This window comes from Macaca thibetana, chromosome 3, assembly GCF_024542745.1.
Source record: "Macaca thibetana thibetana isolate TM-01 chromosome 3, ASM2454274v1, whole genome shotgun sequence".
Classification (NCBI taxonomy): domain Eukaryota; kingdom Metazoa; phylum Chordata; class Mammalia; order Primates; family Cercopithecidae; genus Macaca; species Macaca thibetana.
Genome location: NC_065580.1, coordinates 154,907,285 through 154,921,220, shown reverse-complemented (window position 1 = coordinate 154,921,220; position 13,936 = coordinate 154,907,285). Strand labels below are relative to the sequence as shown.

Here is a 13,936-nt window from a genome sequence, read left to right as displayed (position 1 = left end):
GGTGGCTCACGCCTGTAATCCCAGCACTTTGGGAGGCTGAGGCAGACGGATCATGAGGTCAGGAGATGGAGACCATCCTGGCTAACACGGTGAAACCCGATCTCTACTAAAAATACAAAAAATTAGCCAGGCATGGTGGCAGGTGCCTGTAGTCCCAGCCACTCAGGAGGCTGAGGCAGGAGAATGACGTGAACCCAGGAGGTGGAGCTTGCAGTGAGCCGAGATTGTGCCACTGCACTCCAGCCCAGGTGACACAGTGAGACTCCGTCTCAAAAAAAGAAAGAAAGAAAGAAAGAAAGAAAGAGAGAGAGAGAGAGAGAGAAAGAAAGAAAGAAAGAAAGAAAGAAAGAAAGAAAGAAAGAAAGAAAGAAAGAAAGAAAGAAAGAAAGAAAGAAAGAAAGAAAGAAAGAAAGAAAATAAGGACCTGAGCACAGGAAGATGGGCTTGGCTGGAGAAGCTGCCTGCCCAATGAAGAAGGTGCAGTCTGGTACTGACAATGTCTGTTGTCTCCCAACATCCCTGTGAGGTTGTGCTGTTATTAGCATCCTGTGTTATAGTTAGAAATCCAGGGCAGGAAGGGATAGATGTCCCAGGTCATGTAGCCAGGAGGTGGTGGAGCTGGGCTGCATGGGATTTCCGTTTGGCTCCAGGGTCAGCTCTCTGAGCTGCCAAGCTTAGAGCCTCTCTTAGGCTAGTGTTCACATGACTGAAGGACCCTTAGAACAATGCCCCTTGCCTTTCCGCTTTATCAGTGACCTGGAGAATTTGTATTTTAGCAGCTGTGCAAGAGAATCCATAATTCTTAATTCTTGCAGTAGAGGCACCAGGTGTCCCAGTTAGAGGCAGAAACTGTTGTGGTATCAGGGAAGGAACCTTCCCAGGACCCCTGAGCCTCCCAGGGAGCCAGGCGCTGCTGCTCAGCTGTGGTCTGGGTCCTCAGCCACCTCTGAGGATCCCAAAGGGGCAGGGAACAGCAGTGAAGTTTCAGTTCAACTTTACACTCTAATGGTGAAAAATACATAAGCTTCCTCAGCATGGTAGCTTTTGGCCTTTGGTTTGGGGCCCATGGGGTTTGGGCCATGAAGACCCCCTCCTCACCAATGCCATTGCCTCCCATCTGGGCAGGGGACACTGTCAGTACCAGCCTGCTCCCTTTCTGTCGGGCTGACAGTTTCCCCAGGCAAGCCCGTTTTCCCTGTGCTTATTTTCTTGAGATAACAGATTTTTGAAACAACACAGCAAAGTGTAGTAGACACTGGCTCCAATCTTAAAATGAGGAAATGGGGCCCAGAGAACGCAAGCAAATCCTCCCAGGTCACACAGCAAAACCCAGACTACAGCACACATTTCCAAAAGGCAACCTCCATGCTGCCCTTGTTGGGCAACTCCCTCAGAGAAAACGCCACCCGCTTGTGGATGTGATTCTGCCCATGCAAGGCGGACGCTTGTGTTAGCTTTGTCTTACTCCTCTCTCCTGCCAGGACTCCCGGTAACTAACATGCGCATTATTCTGGGGTCTCAGAACCCTTATAGCATAGATGAGGCCAGTGCTAGAGGCCAGTCACCTCCCTAGATAGAGTTATGAGGAAATGTCAGTGCCTTTTACTTAATATTTAAGATGTGAATCCCAGCAACGAGGCCAACACTTGTCCTGCTAGCTTTCTAAGGAAATCTGGTGGGTTGGTGCCAAGGTCACGCTGAATGTCCCCCTCCTCGAAATTAAAACATTCAAGGGAGAATTGGCCTCTCATCTTTCTTTGTTCTCCTGGAGCTCCTGTCTTTTGCAGTGAGAACTGTCTCACTAGTTCTAAAGTTCCTGCAGACATCTGCCCTTTGAAAACCATCAGCCAAACCGCCCACCCCCACCAGGCTGACCCTTGGGCAGCCCCACTCAGAGATGTTCCCAGTGTCCTGGTGGGTTCTCCACGGATGGTGCAAAGGTGCAGGGGCCCCAGGTGTGCTCGTCTGGTTCGGGTATCTGCACCAGCCACCCCCACCAGTCGGCATGGTGGGAGCGTCACTCACCCGAGAACAGGCACAGCCCCACGGCCGCCGTTCCACTGGGCACCCTGGGAGTGGCTGCCTTTTCATTTGGGGCTTGATCTGTCCCTCTCCAGTAAACATAGATGCCACGTATTTACTATATGTGCTAGGCTCCTTTTGACCCCCCCCCACCCCCCCCTCCTCCTCCCCCCACCCCCCCTTCCACTACCTCCCCCACCACCCTCACTCCCTCCCCCCCTCCCCCCACCCCCCATCCCCTCTACTCACCCCCCCCCCCCCCAAACCCCCCCCACCCCCCTCCCCCCCCCCCTCCTCCCCTTCCCCCCCCCCACCCCCCCCCACCGCACCCCCCCCACCATCCACTCCCCCCCCCCTCCACATCCCTCCTCCCCCCTCCATCCCCCCCCCCCCCCCCCCACCCCATCCCCCCCCCCCCCCCCCTCCTCAGTCCCCCCCCCTCCCCCTCTCCCTCCCCCCCCCCCCCACCTCCCCCCTCCCCACCGCCCCCCCCCCCCCCCCCCCCCCCAATCCCCCCTCCCCCCACCCCCCCCACCCCACTCCCAGCCCCACCCCCCCCCCCCCCTCGTCCTCCGGGGTTGGTGGGGGGGGGGGGGGGGGGGGGGGGGGGGGTCCTCGGGTTGGTGGTTCCTCCACTACCCATCCTCCTGGGGTTTTCGGTATTAACTTTACCTTTCCTGCATGCAGGCTGACCCAGGGGACCTCTTTCTCCACACAGGTTGCGGTGAGTCAGCCTGCCTCTAGAACCTTGGAGCTTCCCTGGCGGGCTCCCCCAGCATCCCCAGTGTCTCTCTGCGCCTCCACCCATCCCTCGGTTCTTAACTCTTCAAGACTTAACGGGGATCTGCTCTGATGGATGTGCTCTGCCAGCGCCTGGGTGAACCCAGAGGGGATGACAGCAGCCACCACCTGCCCCCAAGAGGCAGGCCATCCTGTAGGTCTTAGAGGAGCCACAGCCCACAGGCAGATGAAGGGGCTATGGGAGACAGGGGCAGTGCTGGGGGTGCTCTGGCTCCACCACCACCCATGCAACCCCCACAGCCTGGACCCCCGGACCTGTGACCCTCCACACCAGCCCACCGAACCCTCCCGGGCTTGCTCTCGCTTGGCGTCCATCACCCCTTTGGCAAATATAGAATATTTCACATTCTCAGAGAGACCCGACAGTGCTCCTGACGCTCCTTTAAAAATAGGTCAGTCTTAGAAATAAACTGCCAATGTTATTTTTAGTGGATGTTTAGGATCTTTGACTTTTCTCCTGCGTACCAAGGTATTGCTTTTATTTACACAACAGTGGCTCAAAAGGCACTCTATTAATGTGACAACCTTTTTAATAAGTAGAAATAACATATGCGCACATCACTCTTCACATTTTTCTAAGCATTTTCACAGCCGTTTTTTCATATAGTCCGACCACAGTGGGAGGTGTGATTTACTCGTTACACAATGAGAAACCAGAGGAGCTGATGAGTTACTTAATTGAGGTCACAGAATGAATTAGCAAGAAATGGTTCTAAAATCTCAGTATTTAATCTAGACTTTTCTCCATTATATCATCCTAAGAGAGAATGCTCTGTACTATATTTGAAATAAATTGGAGTTGTATTAGGTAGCTCACGTCTGAAAGTAGAGTATTTTTCCTCAATGAACTTAGAATTATAACATGGCCTTAGTTTTCAATCCACGATACTAATTTTGTTGAATGTAATTGTCATTCATATAGAACATTTGGGGAAAGGAGTATTTTGATTTACTGGATATTCTCAGAGTCAGTAAAGAATGACAGTGGGTAATACGTGTGGATCACAGATTCCGATCAAGTAGAATCAATCACACAAGACACTGAAATGTGGCTGCTTGTGCTGGATGCTCCATTTGGGATGGTCCATCACGGGCTCACTGAGCATCCACCGAGGGCCAGTGCTGTGCTGGGCACTCTGGGGAGGCCAGGAACGCATCTCTGGTTCTTCCCAAGTCATGTCCACCAGTAGGCGTGGTGGGAGTGTCGCTCGCCCGAGAGTAGGCACAGCCCCACGGCCGCCGTTCCACTGGGCACTCTGGGAGTGGCTGCCTTTTCATGTGGGGCTTGATCTGTCCCTCTCCAGTAAACATAGACACCACGACCTCGGGTTGGTGGTTCCTCCACTACCCAGCCTCCTGGGTTTTTCATATAACCTGTTATAAGCTATTCTGAAGTCAGCTGAGGAGCTTTCACTTGCCTTTCTTGGAAGAGCATGACATACTCAGTAAAACCAGCTGCTGAGCCCCACGACTGTGTGGCTGTTTGGATTTCAGATAAAGTCATTGACACATATTTTAAAACACTGTCTTTCAAACTTCATCTACTGTTTTCATGTAATTTTTTTTTTTTTTTTTTTTTTTTTGGGACAAAGTCTTGCTCTTGTTGCCAAGGCTGGAGTGCAATGGCATGATGTCGGTTCACTACAACCTCTGCCTGCCAGGTTCAAGCACTTCTCCTGCCTCAGCCTCCCGAGTAGTTGGGATTACAGGCTCCTGCCACCACGTCCGGCTAATTTTTGTATTTTTAGTAGAGACCGGGTTTCACCATGTTGGCCAGGCTGGTCTCGAACTCCTGACCTCAGGTGATTCTCCCACCTCAGCCTCCCAAAGTGCTGGGGTTACAGGCATGAGCCGCTGCGCCTGGCCTCATGTAATCTTAATACATATGCCATGTCTGTTCGTTTGTGTTTTCTGAAATAATGAAAACTTGGTTTACTCTCATCCTACCTCCCCCATCCAAGTCTATTCTTCGACAAACACTTCCTGAGCACTCACAGTGCCCCAGGCCCTGAGCTTAGTGCTCTGGGCAAAGTGGTGAGAGAGGCAGACCAAGCCCTGCCCTCACAGAGCACACGGCCTTGTGGGGGAGGGAGACGCTGAAATCAGGTGATGAGAGACATGGTAAGTACTGAGAGTGATGACTGCATGTGTGCTGTCAGATGCCTCTCACCTGGTCCCTTCATCCACCCAGCTAGCCATCTAACCATCTACCCATCCATTAACCCACCCATCTACCCATCTGTCCACCTCTCCACACATCTGTTCATCTGTCCATCCATCCATCCATCCATCCATCCATCCATCCATCCACCCATCCATCCACCCATTCACCCATCCATCCACCTGTTCATCCATCCAACCATCCATTCATCTATTCAACCATCCATCCATTCAACCATTCATTGATCCATTCATCCAACCACTCACCCATGCATCTACCCACTCATTCACCTCTCCATCCATCCACCTCCACCCACCCACCCACTCATCCATCCACCCAACCATCTGACCGACCATCCACTCAAACATCCATCCATCCATCCATCCATCCATCCATCCATCCATCCATCCAAACAAGGAATGTGTATTGAGTCCCAGTTTATATACTGACATGAGGAAGACAAGAAGAATGAGACAGAGTTTTTGCCCTCAAGTATTCACAATCCATCTGAGGAAAAACCCCTGTGGATACTATAACACATGCAGGAAATCCAAGGAGGCCACTGAAGGAAGGAAGAGAGAGAAATGGAAAAATGCAAGTCAATGCATATGGACTTGTGCACCTGTTCCCATTACTTCATTGGAAGGGCTCTGGGGTGCTGCCGTGTCAGGACTGCTATTTGAGAATATTCTCAGCATGCATATTGCTTGTAGTTTAAACCCTCCAATCCCAGACTGTTCCCACTGGCATGGCTTAAGGGATTAAATCCAAAGTGTATGGAAACAGAAGGAGGAAGGGAGAGCCCCAGGGTGGCCCTTAGATGTCTGTAGAAGTTGTTCACTGCTCTCCAGTACAGATGTCACCCCAGGGTTGTGCAGTGCACAATCTGTGAGGCCAGACATTAGGGCTTTGCAGACTCCCCAGAAGATCTCCTAACAGACTGAGTGGGCAACTCAAGTCCTCCTGTCTGTGGAAGCAGGGAGACTAACATAGACATATTCTATACACGCTTCATTATAAGCCCTCCACAAATGATTGTTCTCACTTCACGGTTGAGGAAATGGAGACAGTTTGCAACGTTTCTGAAGCCAAACAGCTGGCCGGTGAAGGAGCTGCAATTTAAACCAAGCCCATTGGGTGTAAAGTTCATGCCACCCTCTGCTTTCTGTGGGGGATGGGAAGGAGGGCCTTTGCAGATTTTAGAACTCAGAGTACCTCTGAGTTGTGGAAAGAGGGCTTAGGGGTTCCCCAAGGCCAGTGGGCTTTTGGTTCCTGGGGTTTGGGTCCCTGGAGGTTCTCATGTTCAGACACTATTGGGACCTCAATCTTCCTGGCCCAGGATCCCAAGCTGTGAATCACTGGAAAGTGGAAGATCTGATGGAAGTGCAGGGTCTGATGGAAGAGAATCTGATGGAGGAGAGGCTGATGGAGGTGAAGGCTCTGAGGGAGGAGTGTCTGATGTCGGGGGAGGGTCTGATGGAGGTGGAGAATTACTGGGGCTTTCCATGGGCCCTCTGGCCCAGGTTGCGTCTCTCCATGCTGGCCACTAGATGGCGACATTAGCCGGAGTCCACGCTGGAAACCGAGGGTCCCCTGTGTTTCCACTGCAACCACAGTCCTGGGTTCTCTTGTTTGTTCTCTTTCACTGCATTTGAGCCTCTTGCGTGTCTGAAATTGTTCTGCAGACCTGCAGGGTCCGGGCCCGGCACATGTGTGCAAAGGTGGTGTCCTGGAGGCCCTGTAAATAGCTCAGAAAGTGAAGCTGTTCTTCTTCAGAGCACTGAGTGATGGCCAAGTGCAGGATAAATGAGTCTATGTGGGGGTCACAGCACGGACGTCCAGTCTCGCATCTGGATTTCCCAAGAGTGGGAGATGTCTTTTTCCTCCTTTCCCGTTTCTGGGAGGAAAGGGGCAGACAGGTGACTAAGACAGGTGGCAGAGAGCCAGCAGCCCCAGGAGCTGGTGCTGGGGAGGCCCAGGTGAGATACCTGTGGCTCAGGAGAGGACCTGTGCATGTGGAAGGGATGCCTGCAATGCCCAGTGACACCTCTGTCTATTGTGGAGGGTGACAGAGTCCACTAAGTTAGCCACATATGCACCTAAACCAGAAGTGAGTATCCAGAACAGCCGTGCATGCCATAAGCCATCAGATAAGAGGGGCTGGACAGGGGCTCCCCAAACCTGTCCTCGGCTGTGACGGGGTGGTTAGCAACCCTCTTTAGTTTGAGCACCTGCTTTGTCCCAGAGAGGGAGTGTTAAATGTCTGCTGTTCACCCCCGTGCCCCATCTCTGTCACTCCTGGGGAGGAAGACTGTAGATCCTCACTTGTGACACCCAGAACGCCAAAGTGGTTCTGTTACCGGATTAAAGGTCTTGACTGTGTGTCATCCAGGCTCTTTGTGCTCAACAAAAAATTGAACAAAACACACAAAGCAAAAAAGAAGGAAGCAACGAAAGACAAAGCAACAAAAGAACAGTAACGAAAGTGCAGGTACATTGAAGCTAAAGTACACTCCACAGAGTGGGAACAGGCTGGAGCAGGTAGCTCAGGAGCACCCATTACAATGTTCTTTAAGGTTTTTATAAAGTTCAAAGACTCTGGTAACACCCCTAGGTGCCCTTTGGAAGCCTCCAATTAGTCAGACCCTATGAAGGATTGGCCTGTGACCAATCAGAAGCTGAAGTGGAAACTTCTGTCTTGTTATTACAGGAGTGAGGATGTGGCCTGTGTGCTGCCTAATCTTGCCTAGAACCGGCTGCACCTGCTGTTCTTTTGCTTCTGCCTTAACCCTTGGTCACCCTAATCCCTATTCTCCTGCCTCAGTTCTGATGGAAAGAATGTGACAGACGACCTGGAGGTTCCTAACCCAGGGAATAGCTAGAGTTTGCATCCCACAAGCTAGTGTGAGATTGTGGGAGGCTAAGAGCATGGGCTTTGCGGTTGTGAGAGTTTGGAGGTTGAATCTCAGCCCTTCTATGTGGGGCATGTTACCCAGTCTCTCTGAGTCCCTGTTTCCTCACATTTACCCCACCTGTGAAGCGAAGGTGTTGCTAGCATTGGTTAGGGAACTTTGGGCAAGAAGTAATGGAAATGTCAGCTCTAACAGGCTTTAAGGATAAAGCCAATTTATGACCCCTTGCAAGTGAGAAGTCCAGGCCGGGGTGGACCTCAGGTGTGGCTTGCTCCTGCAGCTCTCAATGGCTCAGATTTTGTCTGCATTTTGCTCTACATTCCATGGTGTTAGTTTAACCCAAAGCTCCCTCTTAGCTCCCGAATAACTGCGAGCAGTCATCAAGACTAATTGCTCATTTGTGTGTGTCCAGCCGAAGACAAAACAGGTCTTCCCCCAACTTCTGATTAAAAGGCTGGGTTAGGCCAGGTGCGGTGGCTCATGCCTGTAATCCCAGCACTTCGGGAGGCTAAGGCGGGCAGATCACGAGGTCAGGAGTTCCAGACCAGCCTGGCCAATTGCTGAAACCCCGTCTCTACTAATAATACAAAAATTAGCTGGGCGTGGTGGCACGTGCCTATAATCTCAGCTACTCTGGAGGCTGAGGCAGGAGAATCACCTGAACCTGGGAGGTGGCAATTGCAGTGAGCCGAGATCGTGCCATTGTACTCCAGCCTGGGCAACAGAGTGAGACGAGACTCAGTCTCCAAAAAAAAAAAAAAAAAAAAAAAGCTGGGGTTATGTCTTGATTGAAATGTCCTACGTGATGTCCCCAACTCCAGGCCTATCGCTCTGGCCAGGAGGATGTTGGGTGCTGCTGATGGGCTGAGGTGAGGCCTGGGCCATTTGCAATGTCAAGGCGAAAGACCTCATGCTGTTGGTTCATTAGTAAGAAGCCACGGGAAGGTGACACGCCAGGGAAAGAGACCGGCTTCTGTGTTTTGGGTTCACAGCACCCAAGCCTGCACCCAAACATGGAGAAGGGGACTTGAGTGTCTTTTGAACGTGTCTGCATTGACATTTGCTTCTCTGACCTTGCTCCAGCTCTGGCTCAGCTCCAGGTTCCGAAGGCTTCATCTCCTAGGACGTTTTCTGGGAGCTAGGGAAAACAGGATGGCAGCGCCTGGTCACGTAGTTCTTTGATAATGCTCTCAGTGGGCAAGCAGCGCCTTCTTACTGGCTGGTTCCTGTGAGAAGCCTTCTGATTCCCACTTAGAAGGCCTGAATGAAGGTGGGAGCCCCTGATGGTGGCAGAGGGGGGTGTGTCCAGGGTCTGGGGGCACCTGGGGTCATCTACTTGAGTCCCCTTTGAACCCTGCGTTTGGCAGCAGAGCAATGCCAAGGAAGTCACTTCCCCTCCGCGTCAAGCACCTGTGTTCATCCTCAAAGGGATCAGTGAGGCTTAGGCCACACTCTCCAGGGCCTGGAGCTGCTGAGCTGCACACATGTGCGTTTCTCCATGAGGCCATCTTGGGGGACAAGTGCTGGCACCCCCACATGGTAGGACAAAGACAGAGGCCCTGAGACATTAGTAACCTGTCTCAGATCACACAGCTGAGGCCAGACCAGAGCCCAGGCTGCCCATGGTCATGTCCTAGGCACCATTTCCCATGGGCATCATTGAGTGGGAGTCTGGGCTAAACAAGACCACACTGGTTTTGATGATGGATTTTCTGCCCCTGTACCGCATGGTAGGCCAGGGTCTCCCTCCCACCTGGCTACGCTGCACCTCCACCTTCACTCTTAGTCTCTGTAAAGAGATGTTTTGAGTGCTTGGGGCAGCGGCTGAGAATATTAAACACATAACACAGAGGCGTGCACGATGTGGGACCCCAGTGGGCTTGGTACAGGTTGGCTCCATGCCTGCCCTGGCTCCGGGACCCTCCTCCCCAGGGTAGAGCCAGGATAGGTGGGGAGGGGGTCACTACCTGGCATGATCTGCCAGGGGCTGGGGCAGAGGGATGGAGGCCTTCCTGGCAACAGCCATGATCAGCCAGGGGATGAGCAGAGGGACGGAGCCCGGCAACAGTTCCAGGGGCTGTCCTTGGTGGGACTTCCCCTTCCCAGGACCTCCAGTTCCCGGCCACAGTGGGAGCCCTGCTCAGGGAGGCTGGCGACCTAGGGGGAAGCCAACGCTGGAGCTCTGGCTGAGGATGGAGCAGGCACTCTGTTCAACCCTCCAGGAAGCCAGGTGGCTGGGGTGGCTTCTGGCCTCCGCTGTCTGCACCCTGTGCCCTGGAGCTGCCTTGGGAAGGTTGTGGCTCCTGCAGCTCCCCCACGCCCACGCAGGCACTGGCCTCATTCGGAGCAGGTCCGCTCTTCCCCAGTGGCAGCCCCACTTTATCGGAGTCACAATGATCTGACTTCCTCCTATTGACCACACACAGCATTTCCTGGGACTGAGTCTGTGTGACCCATCAAGTCCCTCCTAGGCAATCCTCTTCCTTCCTGGAAGGTTCGTTAAACTCTGAGGTTTCACAAGGGCTGGCTGCATCCCCGTGCAGGCAGACAGGACCCCACACACCCAGGCGAGCCCTCCTCAGCAGCCTGTTCATCTGCAGGGATTCTTCTGGTTCCCCCTCTGGGCAGCCCCACGGCTCAGATGCCTCAGCTTCCCAGCCACAGATCCCTCATTGCCCTCCCCTCCTTGCTGGGGAGAGGCAGGCGCTGGGCCGTCCATGGGGCATGAAACTGACAGCTACACCCTCCAAGCCCGCTGGGTCCCTCTGCCGGGTGCCTCCTGTACCTGCCCCTCTGCAGTCGGGCAGGAGAGATCTGCTAGGGGAGGAGGTGGCACCGGGATCCCCGTCGCCGTCCCAGCCTCCCCGCTGCCCTGCACTGGCTCCTGGGCTTCTCCTCGGCCCTCGGTTCCGTGTCTTCCTGGCTCCGGCCTCCTGCCTGGGGCTGCCCGGGGCTTGGTTGTTCTAGGAGACTGTTGTACACAGACAACATCTTCATGGCTGCCTGAACATTTAATATATAACTTATTGAGGTTAATTTAAAAAAAAATTAGTTTTCCTTAAGTAAACTCAATTCATGAATCTTATTTGTTTTATATTCATCTGGGAGCTTTTGGCAATCTCTTTTAGAGGGACTTTTGATTAATGTTTGACCAACTCGGTTGAAAAAAATCCTCATAAACAGTCAATTCTGTTAATTAAATTCCCTCAGACATTTACACAGAACTTACACATTTATTTGATTTTCTTTTTAAGACACTTCAGCTGCCTGACCCAAGTACTTCGGAGGACTCCGAGAAAACCACTGACACCTTTGTAAACAGGCGGCTCCCAGACTCCAGGAAACATTCCAATTCTACGGATATATCTAGTTTGTTTTGCTCACACCTTTCAACTTAGAATCACTAGTCTGTAGAGAATCGCACATTTTAAACTAGAATCAGCTATTCTGGGGAATAAACTGGAAAGTGTGTGCTGTGGGAGCCTCTAGTATGTGTCATTCTCTTACACACCGTAAACACTTTCAAACACATACATGGACTGTTCCAGAACACAGCAGAAAAGTATTAATATGATAGGCTTGATTTGCTTCATCATCTGCAAACAATGGTAAACCTTCCTGGAGTCGAAGAGCTTTCTCCACTATGGAAGCAATTTCCCGTAGCAAGAATGCGGTTACTTTCTCAAAGTGTGCGTGATTTCAGTCTGGGCTTGAGACCTGGGATCACAGGCCTTCCAGATGATTCTGTGATGCCACTGATGAGAACTCTGGAAGCTGCCCTGACACAGACCTCCACATCCTCCTGAAGGGCCAGTCTCCCAGGTGCGCCCTGGTTCAGATAAATCATTCCCTGATCCTTCCATCAGATTAGTCTGTGCCCATCACCTGGTGACTTCACCGCTGATTAGATTCAACGTTTCTGCTTGTTCTCGAGTTATTTTCAAGCTCTTCTGAACTGGAGGAGTACAACTGATTAGATTCAACTTCTCTACTTCTCCTTCAAGTTATTTTCAAGCTCTTCTGAACTGCAGGGGTACGGCTCGCACAGGCAGAGTCTCCATGTCTTTTGTGCTCTGCCCAGCTAGGTGGTTCCTGTGCTGTGAAGCTGCCTGGGGCTCTGGGCTGCCCCTTGATCTGCTTCTGATTTAGCATCTGGCTCCAGCTCCTCCACTGTGGCCCTGGCCCTACCTGTGCTCCCGGAAGGAGCGTTTGGCCTATTCAAAACTAAACCCTACCACCCAGTCTGTCCACATGCGCTTAGAGAGTGTAGTACAATTGGTTGACTGTATAGGACTATGGGCTTTAGAGACCTTCATGCACATTTGATCATCGATCCTCACAAAGGCCGTGCAGTTGGGGGATATCCTCCCAGGTTCATAGGTGAGGAATTGATGCCAAGGCACGTTAAGGGGCCTCATGAAGCTGCATAACCAGTGCTCTTAGAACCTCGATAGCAAGAGCGGATATTGATTGGTGACGTTCTTAGGGCTAGATGCTGTGCTAAGAAGTTTACATACATGATCTCAATGACACCTCCCAAGAATACCACGGTTTGGGAACTGTTACCACCCCCATCTCACAGGTGGGCACTCAGGAGCTCACAGAGGATGAGCAACTCGGTGAGGCTGAGATTCCGGCCCAGGCACCCTGACCCCAGAGCTCGAGCTTAGCGTCTGCAGCGCTGCGTTTTCCCCTGACGTCAGCCCAGGCATCGCCGGCTGCAGTGGCTTTGGACACAGTTATAGGTGCCCTGCTTAACTGCATCTGGAGGAGGCAGGGTGGGTGAGCTATATCAGGACAAATCCCGGGGGTGGCCCCAGCTGTAGGCAGGACTCGGTCCTTAGCATAGTGGCCACTGTACAGAAAGCCACACCAAGTCAGAGGGCGTAGGGGGGCACTGCAAGGAAGGAGCGTGTCCAACACTCAGCACCCAGGCTGCACCTGGATGGGGGCAGCAGCACAGCTTTCTGGGCAGGCAGGCAGCTGGGGACACCCGTCCAGGGGCAGTGCTGTCCACTGCCAGGCTGGCTGACTGGGACGCAGGAGTGAGACTCTATTCCCTGACTTGGGCAGAGGCAAGGTTTCTAATGCAAATGTTTGTTGAACTTTTCTTATGTGCTGGGCGGTGATGCACTTCACAGAGATGATGCCCTTGAATGTGCTCTTGGCAGCAGGAAGCGTTTTCCTTATTCTTCAGCCAGAGAAACTGAATGCAGAGAGAAGGGAGCTTGGCCAAGGTCGTCCGTGAGCAGTGTCGGGCCTGATCTAGCACAACACACCTGGGCAGGTCACCAAGGTTCTGTGCTTCAGAAGCCAGGCTGGGGAGTCCCGGCCCATCGGCAGGAGCAGCACCAGGCTGTGTGAGACCGAGCCCTGGAACACGGGACAGGAGAGCTGATGCCCTGATTCTCTGTAGCCTGAGCCCTGGGACCCGAGCTGGGCCGAGTGTGCGTGGCCCTCTCTCAGGTCTCAGTGGCAGGGGAAGGAGGTCATGGGGACTGGGGACCAGTGTGCCCTTTTACTCACCACCCCATAGCTACCTCCTCCCAACACCCGTTGTGATACGATGTGTCAAATCTCAGACAGCAAATCCTTCTCTCATAAGGGGGCAGGATCATCTCCATCCTGTTCCAACAGAGGCTCTAGTCAAGGGCAGTTTATGGGGGAAGAAGGATGTGCTGGGCCCCCCCAGGACCACACTTAGGCTTGATGCTTCTCTGGAAAGACTCACAGACCACAGAAGTTACAGTTTCTTATAGCAAAAGGAGGCAGATTAAAATCAGCAAATGAGAAAGGCACACAGGGTGGGGTCCAGGAGGGACCGGGCGCAAGCTTTCAGCTCCTCCCCCAGTGGGGTCACCAGTCAGCACCCGTTCCCTCAGCGTCCAAGTGTGACAACACTCACAATTCCTTGCCACCACCCTGGGAGCCCTGAGCCTTGGTGTCCACGTTTTTATTGGGGGTCAGCCATGAAGGCATGGAGCACCCACATGACTGCCCATGGCTTCTCAGCCCCCAGTCCCCAAGAGGTCAAAACTGA

General features: G+C 52.7%; 1 protein-coding gene across 1 annotated transcript in view; it reads left to right on the top strand.

The window, feature by feature from the left end:
* Positions 1-3,175, top strand: part of UMODL1 (uromodulin like 1) — a 67,899-nt gene extending 64,724 nt beyond the window's left edge. The window contains exon 23 of the mRNA XM_050785683.1: positions 2,741-3,175. The gene's annotated coding sequence lies outside the window, so the exon portion shown is untranslated. The remainder of the gene's footprint in view (positions 1-2,740) is intronic.
* The last annotated feature ends 10,761 nt before the right edge of the window (positions 3,176-13,936 follow it).